The sequence below is a fragment of the Neomonachus schauinslandi genome, chromosome 7, assembly GCF_002201575.2.
Source record: "Neomonachus schauinslandi chromosome 7, ASM220157v2, whole genome shotgun sequence".
NCBI lineage: Eukaryota > Metazoa > Chordata > Mammalia > Carnivora > Phocidae > Neomonachus > Neomonachus schauinslandi.
Genome location: NC_058409.1, coordinates 126,197,534 through 126,217,250, shown reverse-complemented (window position 1 = coordinate 126,217,250; position 19,717 = coordinate 126,197,534). Strand labels below are relative to the sequence as shown.

Here is a 19,717-nt window from a genome sequence, read left to right as displayed (position 1 = left end):
CATTTGGAATTTATCATAAAGAATTAATTTATAGGTCTGCTGCCTTCTGTGGAGAATATTTCCTCTACTCTGGCATGAGACAGAGGTATGTCTGCACCCTTCGACGGCAAGGGAACACAGATACCCTCAGTCCTTGAAGTCAGGCTCTCTATCCTCAGAGACCATCGTCCTGAGATGAGTCATCTTGATTGTAAACCAGGCATTAAATAGGCATAATTAGCATTTTCAAAATGATGGGCAGATTTCCAAAGTAGGGCAAGTTGATTCCTAAGGAGTCTCCTTTGGGCTCTAGAATTCTGAGCTCTCGGCGTCTTGTGTTGGCTTTCATTCTTTTGTTTCTTCTCTATTTCCAGGTGGTCTGATTGTCTCAGTTACAAAAACAAATTATTTAAAAGCAATTTAGGTTATTTGCTTTGTTGATAAGTACACAGTAAAGCAGAAAAGAGGATTCACTGCTCCCTGGATTAATGAAAAAAATTTAACAAATAGAGCAAAGCATTTAACTATTTTTTAATGGTTTTCTATTAACCAGAAATGAGGAGGACCCCATGACTTAAATAAAGGCCAACCAAGAGCATGATCCCTGGGGCTCTTTTCAAGAGCAGCCTTAGAGGAACCCACTCAGATGGGCAATTAGAAAGAAGGAGGTCGCTATTAGTATTTGCTAAAACAAACAAAAACAAGCTGTTCTCATATATTTTCCAATAGACAATGACTGGCTTTTTTCAAGTCCACTGTATTGTTTCTTCAAAGGTTCTGCTTTCTGTGGACCAGTATATCACTCCTGAACGCAGCAGAGATGTAAAATGCATTTCTTATGTTTGGCCCACTAATTCATACATCATGTAAATAAGTTGTTAATGATGATTCATCAACTGCCTTATCTACTGCCCTTGGTGATTCTTGCTGTACACTGAGATGAAATGTAAATCATCTTAGTCATGTATTTTCTGTGACGAACTGAAATGGCCATTCAAAGAGCTATTGCTCTCACCTTCTCTCATTTGGAGAGACCTTTATAGTTTTTCCAAGTATTTTTGCATCTATGATTTAGTGGGGGACTTGAGATCCTAATGAGATCTTTCGAGGCAAGTGTTATTACCCCCATTTGAGAGAACCTTGCCTGAGGTAACCCCACCCTTTACTGAGTTACCGCAGAACACCGCACTGATCTGTGGCTTTTGTAGGCTGGGTATCATTACCTGGCTTTCATTTCCGTGTCCATTTCAGTTGTCCCGGTAAAGACAGATGCTGAGATTGACAAAAGAGACAATGAAGAGTGAACGTAAAATTAAGAAAAGGACACAACAGCAGCAACAACAACAACAACAAAAACAGAAGAGAGAGACTAGTGTTATGTTGATTTTTATAATTGCTTTTTTGGAGATTATTAAATGAAGATATCCGGAAGGAGAAGTATCTGATGAAGGAGTAAAAATAGCATATGACTGACTTGGAATGATGCCTTTTCATAAGTAAGTAGAGCAGAACTGAACAAGGAGAATAATCAGCAGGGGAGATAGGAGTTAGGAATGAGAATGTGTTGTGCACAAAATGAGGAGTTAGGAAATATCTTACCTAAATAGTCTACCAATTTAGATGCACAGTGATTTGACTGAATTGGAAGAGCCACTGGGGGAGGACACAAGCTTCCCAATTTCTGGAAGGAAAATGTCTTTTACAAGTGTACCAATAGGATCGAAGCCCCAAGCCCCGAGAAGATCCCCATGTCCTATCTCTTGTGTAAATTCAAAATAAAGACACTGGCCAACTAGAAAACAAAACCTATGCATATGTGGAACTTTAGATATGCTGATCAGTACTGGTTATGTTAATCAAAGCTGAACCTCTCTGTCTCTCTTCAGTAGCCTGGTTTTACCGGTGCCCTGAGCATATAGGGTAATTCAGCACTGGACAGAATTATTGAATCATCTATATAAATTGTGAAAATAATAAGCACTATCTGGTCTGCACTTGCTAGTGTATCATTCATTTTTTCCTGCCAAAAATTTTAGTAAAAAAAAAAATTACCCTGGCAACCATGCTTACATAGTATAAATGGAAGGCTGAGTCAAAGATAAAATAATGGATGATTTAGCCACCTAAATAAATAGAAGGAGAGATAGTATATTCTGTATGGGACAGCCCCCTAGGAGAAAATCATAAATTCTGCATGTGCCATAATATTGTACAACACTGAAAACAACAAAACACATTTGCATAAGTTCCAATGTCATGCTTGCGGACACAGTGAAACTCATCTTTTTCAATATACACAGGATGAAAAGTACTTAAATTGTTCCCCTAAACAAGTATTTTAAAACAGGATACATCACATGTAGGTCCATTTTGTGTATTGGCTAATAAAAGATGTGGTCTGAGAATAAATATTACAAAATTTTCATCAAGGTTTAAAATAAAGTCTATTGGCACTAAGACCAAACACTAGAGTATGATCTAACTCGGGCTCCCTCCCATTTTTAAAGTCACTCTATTTCAGTATTTCTTCGGATATGCTCTGTGGGTCACCCAAGTCACAATCACAGGGCACAGATTAAACATGCAGTATCCAGAGCCGCCCTGCAGACTCAGCATATGATGATCTCAGGGGCTGACGCCAGGGTATCTGAATTTTCAAATCTCCCAGTGATCTTTAAACACATTCCAAGTCAGGATCCAATGAATGAATGCTTTACTGTCATTGTTCCTCAGTGCTCTTCTTAAACCCTTCCTTGGCCACCGGATGGCTCATTCCAATGTCAGTTCCTGAATGGAAGAGTTAGTGGCCAGGAATTTCCAGAGGAAAAAAAGGGAGCCTCATTAGCTGGGTAAACGGGAAGCTAGAACCTGTTCTGGAGAGAAAATGAACCCACAGAGGCTTCCCAGAGGAGGGAATCAAGCCAGTTGTTGACAAAGTCTCCTCGTCCCAACACACTTGGGGGAGCAAGATGGGAAGTGACCTTCAAGATTTCATTTGAGTTGGTGATGAAACTTCAATTCAGTTAGAGCTGCCTGGTGGGGGTTGTTTCTTCTTCACCTAAGAGGAAAGCTCAGAGGTAAACCAAAGGTCGCTGCAGCCCGTGGGGATCTCCTTGGAGTCCCCTAGAGTACGCTGCATTCTTTTACCTATCATTGATAGATTATGGCCCAGACGAATACATGTTTTTTTCCTTGGTTCATTATTTTAATCTTCTCTTGTCCCTAACTAAGCCTTAGATTTTCTAAATCCAACCTCCTCCTCCAAATCATGTATATTATGAGTAATAAATTAAAACGGCAACTTGGATAGAAGTACTAATCTGTGACTAAATATTTAAAAAGGGGGCAGGAGAAATTTACATTTTGATCTTCAAACACTGGAAAATAAATGCCCTCAGTTGTGAGTTTTCCAAACTGGCGAGACTGCAAGGGCAAAAGAAAATTTCCATGCATTTGACTGACCCCTTGAGAGGTGAGCTATTATTAGCAGCAAGACCTTGCCAAAAACTATCTGGAAAATATTGGATGAAAAGTGATTGAAACTAGAAGTATTTTAAGCTGGTCAGCAGAGCCATGTCTGAAGGAGACAGATGAGCAAATATTACATATGCATAAATAATATTTATATATAGTATTTATGCCTGCATATAACACATATAACATATCATATATATCTGTATATTTAATGATTCCTTTTAATCCAGCAAATATTTATTGAGTGGCTATTAGGGGTTGTGCACTATGCCATACTAGGTTTGGGGAACACGAATAATAAGATCTAGGTTCTTTTTCCTCCAGGAACTCACAAACTGGAAATGTGTGAGGGAACACTATGATTCCTACAACTTAATACAACCTGACAAGGGCTATATTAGCAACTTACAGAAAGGTTAATAGAGGAGAAGAAACCTGAGGTTGGTGCCAGTGATCAGAGAAGCCTTCCCAGAACAGGTGACATTTAACTCTTTGGGATTTCAGCAGACACAGAAGTGTGAGAATGTCATCCTGGCAGAGGAAACAATTTGCAGGTTAGGAGTACATGGCTGGAATGAAGGAGCTGGGGATGCATTGGGTAAGGAATGGCCGCGCTTATGGTTTGAGTGATAAATTCATTTACATATTCATTTATTCAGCAAACTTTCAGTGGGTGCTGAAGGAGGTAGGTGCTGGGTACAGAGGCTGAGGAGACAGGTTTTGCCTTTTCGTGGTTCATGTGCTAGGAAGAGAGTGGTGGAATATGGGACTGGGACTGTGAAACAAACAGGAACCACCAGCCCTGTCTGATTCTAGAAGGATTTTCTGTGGTGTCCCAATAGTACCTTCCTGGGTAATAGCTGCCATTTCATCCAGCATCTCCTAAGTGCTGTGCTGAGTAGCTGTGTCACTGCCAGTCCTTACAATCCTAGCTCTGGGTGCCTGACCTTGCACAACTTACACTATAGGAAGCTTGGATTTCTGCAGACATTGATCTCAGTGGCCTGGTAATTATAAAAGCTGAAGAACAGTTATTCAAGTACTTCCCCACCCCAGCCCCTGTGGAAAATACCATCTCAAATGCCTTGGGACTCCCCTGGCCTCTGATGCTGCGGGACAGCTCTGCACAATCTGTGCAGGTGATCTATGTCGGTCTGCTCTTCTGAGAGACCGGAGCTTATTGCCCTGCTGGGCTGCCCCGGATCCCTGCCCCACCCCACCCCATCCCCATCCCCCCAAAGCAAAGATTTCCAATTACTGCTCTGCAGCAAATGTCAAAAGCATTATTCAACTATTCATTATCCCAGGTTTTCTCATTTTTCATATGTTTTTAACTCTTATCTGCTAGCGCTTGAAAAAGACCAGCTTTTTCCTCTTAAGAGAGCTTAATTTGCAGAGCTGTGCAGTCTCCCTATTATGTTCTTATCATCCTCTCCCTGTGGTAGGCAGAATGACAGGGATGACAAAAAAAGAACCAAAAATATTTGAAGGGCTTCCTGAAATCCACGGGAATGGAGGATCCAAAAAGCCTGAGGCTTCTGTTCCTCGACTGACCTGGAATAAGGCCAAGGGCAATCGGCATTAGCTCTCACAGTCCACTCAAGCAGGGGCTCTTGGCTAGTTGTCCCAGGGACCAAAACCACCACTCCAGGGCCATAGGACTTTGTCTCTGAGGATTTCTCTCAGGAGCTTAACTAGGGGATTAAGCAGCTCTGAGGTGCCCAGCGGTTACCCCGAAATTCCCATACCAGTGTTAAATCAGTTTGGGTATCAGAAGAACCAGAGGCCAAAGCTTTCTTGGTGTGGGTGGTTAGTCCTTCCCCCATCTCCTTTGGCCTCCCCACCCCATTCTTGTGTAAGGCAATTGACATTTTTCTCGACGCTATGCAAAGGCAACTTCAAGTCCCCTAGCTCTCTCTTTTTCCACCTAGATGGCGCCCCAGGCCCCGCCATCTGGAAATTCTGAGCCGCCATCTCCCTGGATCCTTTCCTCCCAGGATCCCCAGGTTTCTGAAGACAGCGCACCAGGACTCCGGGTTCACCCGGAGGGACACTGCACGCGGTGTGCCTCGCTCAGGGGGGAATCCCCGCCCACCCTGTCATTCCTGTAGGGGAATCCCCGCCCCCCGTCCCTGTCACTCCGGGAAGGGAGTTCCCGCCCCTCGAATCTACCAGAGGGAGGGAATCCCCGCCCATCCTGGAGGCTCCGTGGATCCCCAGCGCCGTGCAGCTGGGAGAGCTGGGCGCCGGTGCGTGCCGGCCGCGGGCAGAGAGACGCGGTGGGGTGGCGGCTGCAGGGACCCGCCGAGCCGCGGGCGCCGGGGATTGCGCCTCCCGCGGCTGAGGGCGAACCGCGTCGCTGCAGCTACAGGCAGGCGCGGCGGCGGCGGCACCGGCGGTGGAAGCAGCGGTGGCGGCGGCGGCGGCGGCGGTGGCGGCGGCAGCGCGGAGACCCGCCGGGCGGCGCCTGGGTCCGGACACACGAGGAGCAGCGGGAGGCTCCGCCGAGCCGCGCGCAGGTGAAGCGACCGTCCCGCTGCGGCCGGGACGCGGGGCTTCGGATGGGCGGGGGAGGGGCGGTTTGGCAACCCTCCTTCCCACCCCTCCACCCCCCGAGACCGAGCGAGCCCGGGAAAGTTTAGTGACAAATCCCGGTGCGGGAACCCCAGCCCCGGCACCGCGGTGTGTAGGGAGCCGAACCCGGGTCGGGCGGCTCAAACTCCCCTCGTATCCGGCCGGGGGCGAGCAGGACGCGGCCACGGGAAGAGGGCCAGCGAGAGCGGGATGACCCGAGCCGCACTGCTGGGCACACTCAGGACAGGGCCAGGAGCCCCTGCCCGGGCCTGCGCCCCGGGTCCCCCATACCTGGGCCGTCGCCTGGTCCTCTCCTCCAGGGCGGAGGTACTCAGGCTCCCGCGCTTCCTCATCTCTCGCCGGGTTTGTGCCCGCGCAAGAGACGCGCCGGTAAAGGGAACGGAGGGGGCGCGCAAAAAGCAAGGACGTCTTTGGGGGCAGTATTGGCATCTCCCAGGGAGATGGGGAGCGTACACATGAGGAAATCCTGCTTCCCTGTGAAGTCGAGTTCCCCCTAAAATCTGGCCTTGTTCCTTTCTCTCTACCCCCGCCCCCTCTCTCTCTCCTCTCCCCTCACCCCTCTCCCTCTCAGGTTTGTGTTGATGTTTTAGGTCTTTGGGTTGCTTGTCTTCCTGCAGAGCTAAACTGAGTAGGGGGAGGGTCCAGGGTCCCTGACTGGAGTTTGCCAGAAGCCTGTCCTCAGAGGCCTGATCAATGTAAAGACCTTGATAAGAGACCCTGGAGTGTAAGAGGACAGGTCTGGCATGGGCTGGTCTCAGAGACTGGAATGGCAGGCACGAGGGCATTCCAGAGCTGCCCTGCACTGGGACTGGAGGTGGCCGACCGCCGAGGGAAGGAGCCTCATCTGTCTCCCGCCGCCGGCCTGGCCTCTGCCTGCCACAGAGTTAGGTGCTTTGGGTGGATGTGTTTCCCCTGACAAAGCACGATGAAGCTGGAGGGGGTCCCTGAGTGGCTGCAGAAAGTGATGCCGTGGATCTGCTTCTAGAGAGAGCTCCCCAGGACCTTCCGTGCTGCTAGTCCTTCCCCACTGGGGTCTCCCACATTCAGCCTGCTCTGGACGGGCTCTCTCCCAGCTTGCTGTTTCCACTGGGCCAGCTAACCGCCTCCCACCGCCCCCCCCACCCCCGCGGTGGCTTCTGGGTGGGTGTCGAATAGGTCCAGGTTAGCAGGTGTGGTGTGGGAGGGTTGCTTGCGGGGGCAGAATAGAATGTCTCCGAACACACCCCTGGCTGTAGGTGGTTGTTCTAGCTTCATCAATTCCTTCTTCCACTGCTGCTCCACTCATAACCACATAGTGGTGTGAGTGTGTGTAGGGGGGTGGGCAGACAGGGAAATGGAGGAGTGGGGGATGTGCTAGGAGGGGAAGAATCAGAGCCGTGTAAAGTATATACATTCACCTTCCCTTGACATAGTTAATATGCTCCTGGAAAAATATTGAATTATACTTTAAATCTTTGTCATTAAAATAGATTTTGCATGCACTTAAGGCAGTTTACTATTTAAGGAAACTTATGATAATTTCTCTATTCATTTCAACCATTTTATTTTTGGGGTACCTGTGGTTTGCACTGCATAGGCCCTCAGAGGTTCCTGGGGATGCGCAGGGGCTCCCTCCTTGAGCTCAGAGTTTCAGTCTGTCAGGAGAAGGGAGATGAATAAAATGACAGCTCCCACCCAAACCAGTGCGTGTATATAGGCATGTAATAGGTGCCCTGTATTTATTGGATGATGGGGATGATCTAATGAATAAGGTACCCGAAGAATGGTCCAGATAAAAACACTTTAGAAGGACAGAGGAGAAAGAAGTCACTTTTGACTGAGGAGATCTGAAAGGCTCTATGGAGGAGAACTGAGGTAGAGAAGCTGTGGGCTGAGGGGTTGATCCTGAGTGAGGATGTGGCCCCAGGGATATGATGGAAGAAGAGGCTGGCCTGAGGTCTTGGGGAAGCTTAGTTCTGCAGCTGATAGGGAAATATTTGGGATTTTTGAGCTAGGGATTGTCGCTTTGTGCTTCAGGGAGATGAATCTGATCTCTGGCAGAAAGAATCCGAACTGGGAGAGATGGGAGGTGAGTTGTCCAGGGAGAAGGTTATTGTAATAAGATGAGCACAGGAGGTCATGGAAGTCTGACAGCAGGCTGTGGGAAGAAAGGAAAAGTTCATTAGACATGGCCTTGAAGTATGGGCACTACTTGGATTTGGAGTAAGGAAGAAGCAAAAATCACCTGGAGGCTCGGCGGGCATGTGAATACATAGGTGACTGAAATAGGGAGTTTGGAGTTTTAACATTCAGCAAACGAGCAGCCTGAAGAAACCCTTCCAGACCCCTCCTCCCTCTTCCCACTTCTACTCAGTCTCCCAGACCTATCAGTGGCTCCCAGGATGCAGAATAAATTCCAAATCCTGTGTGCCTCCTCAGACTTCTTTCCTGCTATGTCCCTAACACACACACACACACACACACACACATACACACGAGCTGTAGACCTCCTGACCTGTCATACTCTCTGCCTCTACAATGCTGACTTGCTGGGGGTAGTAGTGGGAGAATTGAGGTCCTGGAATATCCTTTCTTCCCTGATCTTCCTGATGAACCACTTCTTACTCTTCAAGATCCAGCTCAAGGGTCTCCTCCTCTGTGATTCTCTGTCTTTCTCTCCCAAGTTGAGCAGTCTTACCTTTGGACTTGGCTCTACAGAGCCTGTTGGCACACTCATCATGCTGCCCTGGGCCTGTTTCTTTAGGACCATATCTTATTCACACCCAGATAAGGCCTCCACCAGCCGTCTGCTAGCTTCCTCAGGGAGAGAGGCAGAAGCAACACTCCATGACCTCCCTCTCCCCACCACCAGCTGATTGTACTTGGTGTTGTCCCAGACCTGGTAGGCTGGACAAGATAACACAGAGCTGCAGATACTCCCTTGGCCCAGATCACGTGGGCCTATGTAACTTAGACTATGGTGTGTGTGTGTCGGGGGGGTGGGGGAGGTCTCTGTTGGAATGTGGCCTCAGGGCCCTCTTACTGCACCAGTCACAAGGGGAAGCGTCCCAAGGAAGATGAACCCATAAAAGGTCAGGACAAAACTCAAAGAGAGGCTGAATCTCTAAAGACAGACTTGGAGACTGGACAGTTTTTAACCTCTTTCTTCTGCCTTCCAAAGTGTCTCCATAGGACCATGTAGGATGCGGCAGGCAAGCCCCTGAGGGAGGTAGGCAGGCAGGTAGAGGCAGGAATGTCTGAGAAAGGCCAGTCTTCACAAAGACTAAGAACAGTGTCTGTCAAGGATGGTCATGGGAGCCAGGTTCACCGGATGACAGAGAGAGTGATTGCCAAGATGATTGAAGTCTGGCGCATAGACACTGGATCCAGAGGTGTGCCAGTTAAAAATAATCTGGAGGGTATTTTGAGGAGGTGGTAGTGTTGTGGGAAGGTTTATCCAGGAATGTTCCCCAAATCCCCTTCCCAGGCATGTGTGGTAAACAAAAGAGCAGTGGGAGAGAACGAAGACAAGATAAGGGGTGTTTGGGAGGGAAGAAGCCAGAGGTGAACAGGAGCAGGTGCAGGGAAAGAAAAAAAGCTGGCATCTCCCTTCCTGGGAAGGTAGGAGGGAAGCAGAGGTTGGGAGAGGCGCTGGAGAAGGAGCCTGCAGTGTAGTGGAAGGATGTGTCGTCTTGGTAAAATGGGAGAGGTGCCTGGCTGCTGGGGGCGGGGGGCAAGAGGGGGTGGGGCAGGCGGAAGTACTGCTGGCAGCTGGGTAGGTGAACCTGGTGCCTGGCACCGGCCGAGGTGGCCAAGAAGGAAAGGAGGGTTTCTGGAATTGGGGTCAGAGGCTTTGGCTGGAGTCCTAGCAGTGCAGAAAACCTCTCACTGGCCGGATCATTAGAAATATTGAAGCCTCGGTCTCCTCTTGTGCAAGACTGGGACAGTAGCAACTTCACAGGGTCGTTCTCAGGAGGAATGAAAAAAGATCCTGAGGTATGTATGCAAACCCCTCAGTGACAGTGTCTGCTACAAAGTAGCAGGTCCTTCTGTTAGTGCGTGGAGAAATGAATAAGCCTCTTGTCAAAGCCCGTGACAGCCCAGTGAGTGTACAAGGCAGGACTTTTTAGCGGACCCAGCCGAAGCTTGCTTTCAGCTTTGGATGCAAAGCTCTGGACTGCTGGGAGCAGCCTCTCACCTCCCTGTTCCCACTTTAAGGAATCTTTCAGGATGTCTGCCTTTTTATTGTTGACTTGTTTCAGTGGATACATCTGTACTTCACATGTTGCCATGGTCACATGGTCACGTTGCCAGGCTCAAAGCAGGGAGATCCTGCAGAGTCTCCCCTCCTCTGCGCTTTGGAAGGGGTGATGCATTCAGACTTGCGAATTCCCGTATTGGAGGAACCCGAGGCCCAGAAGAGTGGAGAACTTGCCTCCTTCTAGCACAACTAGAAGTAGAATCACATCTGTAGTGGCTAGATTTGCAGAACTGTTGTCTTCAGTGGTAATAGTGCAAGATGCAGGTGGGTGAAGAGGAATTGAAAATATGTGTACCCCCTTGGTTTTATGAATGAATCATGATTATACTTAGAAAGATTAAATATTCTCCCCTATTAGTGAAGAGCAGAGGAAAAGGAGCACTTAATTTGCTTTACTAAACACTCACTACGTGTGTGTCAAATTAAATGATATTGGGGGAAAATGTGTATGATGTTTCTTTAAGGAACTCAAAGTATAAAAGTATTTTCTCAGATTATTCCTGATTTATTTATTTATTTTACGTCGATCGTGTTGTTCTTTGGGCCTAAACATAGGTCCATATACAATGATAGATCCTTCTATGGCATTTAAAGGTTTTAAATTCCCGATCTTATACTATCCATATGCTAGAAATGGGAAAAAGAGAGAATTGGGAAAGAATTCTTTTCCTGTGTGTTCTGCATTTCTGGGCAGAGGCAGGACTGGAAGCCAGGTAGGTCGGGATTTAGGCTCGGATTGCCTGTGATCTAAAGAGCTCTGCATTCTATTTACAAATGTGTTCAAGAAAACACTGGGAGCATTTACGGTTTGAAAAGTCAATCGTCGAAGAGGCCCTTTGTGGTCCGATAAGGCAGCTGAGCCTGGAGACGGCTTGTTAAGGCACTAAGTGTGCGGAGAAGACACATTTGTCTTTGAAGCCTCTCCAGCTCCGGGAAGAGGCCTGCCCCGGCTGTGGCCTCTCTCCAATGCCAATGGGGTCCTCTCCATCCCCACATTCTCAATGGGGCAGGGAAACAATCCCCGTTCTCAGAGCTCTTGCCTCCTTGATGCGTGCATCACCTACGTGAATACATTGAATGAACAGCGACTGGGCTATTAACTTGCACAAAATCAGAAACTTAAGAATTAGCTCTCTTTATGAAGCAATCCAATGAAAGCAGATAGCATTGAACATCTGGTTGATTAAGTTATTCTTGGATTATTTGTTTTTAGGTTTTAAAGGGTTTCTGGGGCTCGTAAAGCACTCTAGGACACATGAAGAGGTTTTGGAGAAGCAAGACTTGGAGAATTGACTTTACAGCAAAGAGGACTAGTTTGGCACACACTGTTGTCACAAGCTTTCAATGGAATAATAGCAAGGGAGTGGGGAAGCAGCCTGAAGTGCGTAGCTATTCACACGAGGATAAAAAAATCACAAACTCCTGAGGATTTGCAAGTTCTTGAAAGAGAACGACCCAGTCCTTTGCCTCCAGCTTGAAGGCCAATTTAGCTCATTTTAGGTAAGATCTACAGTGTTTTAACAGCCTCCTGAGGGGGGCTTCCATGGTATATGTGGCCCTTAACAGAATGATTCCCAGGCTGTGCCCTTTGAAGTTTTTAGCAACAGTGGAATTGAATTTGAGCTGAGCCACTTGTGGTCTCCTTTTTGTCAACATCTGGACAGTTCTAGTACTTGGCTTTGCATACACTAGACTTTAAGTCGGCTACTGCCACCAAATTGTCCATACATACGCTGTTGTCCTGGCCTCTGAAGAGTGATCATCTGCTTTGCTAAAAATGAAGACACATGGATACAATGCAGAAGAGGACCCCGACCATGAACAGGGGCCCTCCGTAGTGCTGTGCAAGTCCAAAGTCAACCCTCTGGCTAAAACCTGTCTGCCAAGGAAGTAGAAGTTGTGCTGGGCAGAGAGTAGGAGAGGGGGTATCTTTGGATCCTGGTATAGTCAGGAGACAGTGGGGAGACTAGCCTGCCTCATAGGGAGCCTCTGGGCATCCAGAGAAAGGGGGTGGTAGGGGGAGCAGGTGCCTAGGAGCTTTGCTCTCTTGGCACCCGGTTTGGGTACAGTTGCTCTTAACAAGATCTTGGGCTACCAAGGAGTAAGACAGAATAAACACTGGCTTTTTTGTCCCTTTCACTGAAGGCCAGCACTTTACAGATGCCTGTCTAACGTGAACCTGCTTATCCTACGTACATGTCCTGGGATGATACTGTAATTCCAGTATTCCCCAAGTCTCTTTCCAGAGAGTAGAGAGGCAAGTGTGTTTCAGATTAGCCATAGTATCTTGGGTTGGTGCCTACAAATTGAACACCCAGGAGGGTTCCTCACCCTGACACTCCCTATATTTGCATGCAGGTGATCACTAACTCTCTTCCAGTGTTTGAATGTTCTTTTCTCTACCTATGAAGATGAGAATGGAGCAAATCTTTTAAGCCGACCTTGCTTTTAATAAAGCAAGATGTCAATAAACTTTACCTTTTTGTGTGTTCGCCAAGGGACACTTATAAAATGTCTGATTTCAGCTGTGTTTCAGTTGGATTCCCCCCTCACCCGCCTTTTGGCACAGAGTATTTTATAGAGATTTGGGTAAAACTAGATTGTGCTATATGGGTCTCCTGGTGAAGAAAATTAGCCTCCCAGGCTAAAGCAGCCATGCAAATATTATTATAAAATCACTCAGCATACAAAATTGGCGTCATTTTCCTCCACAGTTTTCCACTGCTACTCTCTACCCCCACCCCGCCCTGGTCACCGTTATTCCCAGTATCATTAGGCTAAAGGAAGAGACAGCTGTCCCCAGAAAATCTGCTCTGAATGTCCTCATCAACATGGGTTCTCATGAGAGAGCAGGCAATGAGATGGTGCGAGCAGAGGAAGATACTGTAAAAAATTGCAGTAACACTTCTCTGGACCTACTACTCATCTTCAAAAACCTGAGCAGATGTAAGGTTTATTGATTTCTTTATTGGGGAATGCTGGGGAGCGGTGTTCAGCAGTTTGTAGCATCTGAGTACCCCTCCCCCTTCTGGTCCCTCACCTGCTCAGCTTCTGGGTGCCATCTTTATTTTCAGGGTCTCAACATATCTGTCTTTTCCCCCATTCTTCAGGATCCTGCACATGGATATGTCCAGTACATGGATAAAATTTAAAATTTAAAATTGTTTGAATGTTCCCTATTTGGCAGGCACTGTTCTAGATGCTTTACATATGTTATCTCATTTAATTCTCCTTATGAGTCAGTGAGGCACACACCGTTATTATTCCCCTATTCACTTCCTGGGGCTGCTATAACAAATTACCACAAACTTGGTGGCTAAACAACAGAAATTTATTCTCTCATAGTTCTGGAGGCCAGAAGTCTGAAATTTAGGCGTTGGCAGGGTCATGCTCCCTCTGGAGGCTCCTAGGGAGAATCCTTCCTTGCCTCTTCCAGCTTCTGGTAGCTGTTGACATTCCTTGTAACTCTTTCACTCTAATCTGTGTCTCTATCTTCATATCATCTTCTCTGTGTGTTCATGTCTTCTCCTCTTATGTCTGCATGTCTCACTTTGTGTGTCTCTTATATGTACACTTGTCATTTAGGGTTACCCAGATAATCTAAGATGATCTCATTTTGAGATCCTCAACGTAATTACTTTTGCCAAAGAAGGTCACATTCACAGGTCGAGGACATGGACATGTCTTTTGGGGGGACACCATTCAACATTGCAGATGGAGAAATGGCGGTCCAATGTGGTTAAGCAAATTCTCCAAGGTTACAGATGGAGCTGGGATTTAAATAGAGCAGTCTGGCTCCAGAGCTTACATTCTTGACCTACTATTACATTCTTTTCTCTACTCTCTCATTAATGTGCTCAGTGATCGTTTATAGTATGAATGGGTGGTGGGATGCATGGGTAGATGGATGGATAAAACAATGCTTATAACAATAATTGGCCAACATTCTCCTTCCCAGTGTTCTGAAAATAATAACAACAACTAATATTCAGTGTTTTATGATGTTGCCCCAGGACTTGACCTTGGGTCTTCTTCTCTAGCTATTCTCCCTCCTAGGGAGATCTTCTCTGCCTCAAGGCTGTACCCACCATCAATGTGCTGTCTCCCGAATTTATGTCTCTAGCCTTGATCTCTGCACGGAGTTCCAGACTCATACACCCCACTGCCAGCTAGATATTTCCACATCTGTGTGCAACAGGCATCTCAGACCTAGCTTGATCAAAATAGGATCCTTGATATTTCTCTCTCTGGCTAGTAATTTCCTTCTCCTTCTCCCAGCTCAGTGTATGGTACCACCATCCACCTAAAGGCTCGTTCCAAAAACCTCAAGACCTTCATTCTTTTTTCCTCACACCAGCAACCGAATCTGTAAGTCCTCTTGGCCCTCCGTCCACCTGTACAGCAGCCGACCTGGTTGGAACTGCTGCACAGTAGTCTTCTCTCTGGGCCTCCTCAGACTACTCTTGACTCCTAGTTCCTCTCCTCACACAAGCCAGAGGGGTCTTTTAAAAACGCACATCACAGGACACCTGGGTGGCTCAGCCAGGTAAATGTCCAACTCTTGGTTTCAGCTTGGGTCATGATCTCAGGGTACTGAGATTGAGCCTCAAGTTGAGCCCTGCATGGGGCTCCATGCTGGGTGTGGAGCCTGCTTAAGATTCTCTCTCCCTCTCCCTCTGCCCCTCCCCCTACCACTTGCATGCGTGCTCTCTCTCAAAAAAATAAATAAATAAATAAATAAATAAAAACACAAATCAAGTCATGTCACCTAACAGTTTACAACTGGGGATTTACTGCCATTTGAATACAACCAGGCCCTTTGCCTCAACCTGCCTCTCAGATGACCTCCTCTGCTAGGACTCATCGTCCTTACTCTCTGTCATCGCCAACACACTGTCCTTTCTGTTCTGGGACATGCCAAGCTGTATCCCAGAGTAGGGCCTTCCCTCTGCCAGGAAGCTGCCTCCAGATCTGCGTAGGTCCTCTCCTCCCTGACCCCCCACCAGCACTCTATCACGTTACTCCTATTCTGTTTGAAAAAGAGTTTTGATTTTTTTTTTTTTATTGGTTGTCTCACCTGTTGGAATGCAAGCTTCATCAAAGCAGTGGCCTTGTCTTGTTCACTGGATCTCCGGTGCTGACAGCCGTGCCCAGTATACATTAGACACCCAATAAACAGCTGTTGAACAGGTTTAGCATTGTTCCCACTTATCCTTTTTTTACAGAGGCCGAAAAATAGGCTCAAAAAGTTTAAGTTATTTGCCCGAGGTTGCACATCTATTAAGACTTGGAGCAAGATGGGGTGCCTGGGTGGCTCAGTTGGTTAAGCAACTGCCTTCGGCTCAGGTCATGATCCCAGGGTCCTAGGATCGAGCCCTGCATCGGGCTCCCTGCTCGGCGGGAAGCCTGCTTCTCCCTCTCCCCCTCCCCCTGCTTGTGTTCCCTCTCTCGCTGTGTCTCTCTCTGTCAAATAAATAAATAAAATCTTTAAAAAAAAAAAAAAAAGACTTGGAGCAAGAATCTGAATCCAGATCTCTCTGTCCTCTAAGCCTGTGCTCTTAATCTTATTCCGTATAGCATTTCTGAGAAGCAGGAACTTCCACGATCCCTAAAGTCCCCACAGATGTCTACGTTTTCTGATTCATTTTTCTGCTTATAAACCCAGGATATAGATTGGTAAAACACAGGGAAAAAATATACTTACTTGAATTCCAAATGTACTGTTTCTCTGAGAAGTTGGCCCTGGAGCTTATTTCTTTTTTCTCCATTTGGGCATTTAGGCTCATGACTTTTTCTGATCTATCTGGACTCTTGATGGTTTAAACCCTCTTCCTTGAACCTGTACAGGAAGGGCAGAAATGACCATGTCCTTCACGTGTCCTTTACGCAAGGGTAAAATTTGCATTCTTAAAGCCCTGCAGTATTCATCCTCCTGGACACCAGCATTTCCTTACACACCAACATTTTCCTCAGTTTGGCATTTTCTGCCTCCACATGTCTTCCTAGGTGAGAACATGGACTCCATTTTTAGATTCGTTGGTAGGGGGACCCTCTCTACTGGGTCTTGCTAAGAGACTGGTTCATTTTTCTGGGCCAGTCATGGAAGAGGCCAAAGGACAGGTTCTAGCCAGATGTGGGACTCAAAGGAACTTCTGTTAATGTTGCAGAGTGGGGAGAATGAGAAAGCAGCTGTTGGTTTCCTTCCCTGGTGTTGGACCTCCTTTTAAAAATAAGTTCCATTTTGAGAATTACATCAGCATCCCAATAAGTAAACATCAGACAGAAGCTACTATTTCAGGCAAATAGTAATTGTAAGAATAGCCAAGACCCACGAATGTAGGTTGGGCTTTTATTCGTAGAGAGGGCTGTAGTAGCTGATTAGTGTATCTGGCAAATATAACTGCTCTCCTGCAGGAAGGCGGAACTCTGGCTATTTGATATGTCATGTGCTTTGTCTCTGCTGTCTGTTGTGAGTGGGGTTTGCTGTGGTAACCAGAATTTTGCCCAGAGGGTTGTGCATGTAAAATGTCACTCATAGGCAGTCTCCTTTATTTTTATCATAAACCAAAGAGGGCCTGCTGACTGTTCTTGATAACAGGCAGGTGAGTAATCACAGTGAAGTCCAGGTTGAATTGTAAGTGCCATTCCGATGCGGAATATCACCACCCACCACAATTCTCATTTGCTGGATCAAGAAGCACTTCTGTATTTCCATTGATAAAATCCAGACTGGAACCTGCATACTAGGATAGTTGGACTTATTTAATTTTTTGTTTATTTAAATTTCTTAAAAATTTATTTATTTATTTATTTTTCAAGTAATCCCTACACCCAGTGTGGGGCTCAAACTCACAAACCCAAGATTAAGAGTTGCATGTTCTTCTGACTGAGCCAGCCAGGTGCCCTGGACTTACTTATTTTTATAACTCTTTCTCAACTGCTATTCTCCATCTTCAGCTTGACAAAACATATGAACTTTATTAACAGTGGTGGTGCTGTGGATGGGAGGTAGGTAGCTGCCCATAAAAACCACTGAAAACTCTGAGTGCTCAGCAAACATTTGAAGGAGGTAATATGATCAGTTATGCTCAGTTCTCTCCTAGAGCTCATACTTTGTCCGCACTGCTGCAAACTTTTTTTTTCTTTTCCATTCAACTAATATTTACTTAGCATGTGCCACATAGAGAGAAAAGATATATACATTTCATATTCTATGCATGGGGAATAAAAAATAAAATTCAGATCGCCTTGAATTATCAATGCTATCAAATTATTTAACTGTCTTTTGGGACAAGGGAGAGACAATGGAGAAGGCATTGCTTCAAGAACATACTGAGCCTCATGAACCCCTCTTCTGTTGGAGACTTGGAACTGGCTCTCAAGGCTATCAAGGTCACTAATGAGGTCCACATTGCTGAATCCAAGGACCAATTCTCAGCCTTTTCCTTGCACCTTCAAAGCATTTGATGCACACAGTTAATCCCTTCTTGAAATGCTTCCTTCCCTTAACTCTCTGGACACCATAGTCTCTAGGCATTCCTCCTTGCTTACCAGTCTGCATTCTTTCCCAGTTTTCTTGGCTGCCTGTCTTCTCCCTGACCTCTTAATGCTGGAGGGCCCAGGAGTCATTACTTTTGCTTCTTGTCCTTTCTTTCTGCGATTGTTATCTGTGATGTCAGTCATTCTCATGGCTTTAAATGCTATCCATAAGCTAAGAATTTGTGCCAGTATATCTTCATCTTGCATATATAATTATCGACTTGAATCTCCACTGTCTAATGCTCATCTCAAACATTAACATCTAAAATCAAATTCCAGATTCATACCCCTGCCCCTTCCAGATACTTTGTCTCTGGCTAGTTCTCCAAAATATACCCAGAATCTGACCATTGCATACCGCCTCTCCCCTCTTCCAAGTTGTCCTCATCTCTTAGTTGGACTATTTTGAGAATTCCTCAATTGCTATCTTGCCCCCTTCCCCAATAGTCTATTCTCAACAGAGCAGCCAGAACGATTATCATAAAACTGTAAATCAGATCATGTCACTTCTCTGTTCGGACCTTCCCAGGGGCGTCCCATCTCACTCAACGTAAAAGCCAAACTCATTATTACATAGCCTACTAAGCCCTTCCCTTTCAGACTTCTTCATCTCTATTACTTTCCCTCCCCGGTCCAGCCACACCAGCATGCTTCTGCCTCAGGGCCATTGCACCTGCTATGTCCTCTGCCTGGTGTGTTCCTCTCTCCTGTAGCTGAGTTCTTCCCTCACTTCCTTCAGTTCTTGATTTAAATGTCACCTTCCGTGAAGTCTTCCATGCCACCCTACTCCAGTCTGAGACTTTGTATACCCCTTCTCAGCTTTATTTTCTCCTTAGCACATTGTCAGTTTTTTAACATGTCATATATTTTACTGATTTAATTTGCTTTTTCTGCCTGCTTGACTTCATTATAATGTAAAATCGTAAAATCTATGAGGGTAGTTTTTTGAAAGGGGGGTCTGTTTGGTTCATTCTTATATCTTCAATACTTAGAGCAGTGCTGGCATATAGTCGGCACCCAGAGAATAATTTGTTGAGAGAATGAAGTAGGATCACTGGTATTTTTAATTTAAATGCTGATACCCCAGGGATTGTGATGGAATGGGTAGGAGGTACAGCGTAAGCATCGGTCTCTTCTGAACACCACCCCTCCCCCGCCCCCGGTGGTTCTAATGTGGAGCCAGTGGTGCAAACCCCTACTTGTTTTTCTCCTTCGTGGGATTTTACCTCTGTGGCGTATGTTGTTGCATTCTTAGAAAAGCCATTAGTCTCAAAACTTAAATTGCAGTGGAGGATTTTAATGAAATTTGTGCTGTGTATAATAGTTTATTAGGGTTTTCATAGGAGCATCTTGTTAAGAGTTAATGTAGTGGACATCGATCCCTGCGTGACCTTGGCCGAGCTTCGATGGGACGCACAGACCCTGTATGGCAGAGTCAAGTGTTTCTTTGTTAATTTCCCAGTTGAGCATCAGGCTTTTCTCTTTATATTTGAGAAGTGAGAGGGAATTTGGATCTGACTTAACTTCTTTTGTCTACATTAGCTATACACATTTATTCTACACCTCCTACCCAGAAGCCCATCTACCCATTGCTTAAATTCTGTTCATCCCTTAAGGCCCCAGTGAAGTCTCATTCCCCGTAAAAAGTGTCCTCCCCACCTGCCCCCCAGCTGGCAGCCTCCCCCAGAACGTCTGGCACACCTACTGCCTGGCACTTCACTTGGCATCTAGCACGTGCGGCTTTTGGGTGGTGCACTTTTTGGTGAAGGTGGGTTTTTTTTTTTCTTTACCCAAATCCCAAACTAGACTGCGAATTCTCTGAGGACACCTGGCCATACTTTTCACCTCTTTGTGTCCCCAGCAGTGGGCGTTAAACAGATGTTGATGGAT

General features: G+C 46.3%; 1 pseudogene; it reads left to right on the top strand.

Annotated features, from left to right (window-relative positions):
- Positions 1 to 4,018: 4,018 nt before the first annotated feature.
- Positions 4,019 to 19,717, top strand: part of LOC110584946 — a 35,157-nt pseudogene continuing 19,458 nt past the window's right edge.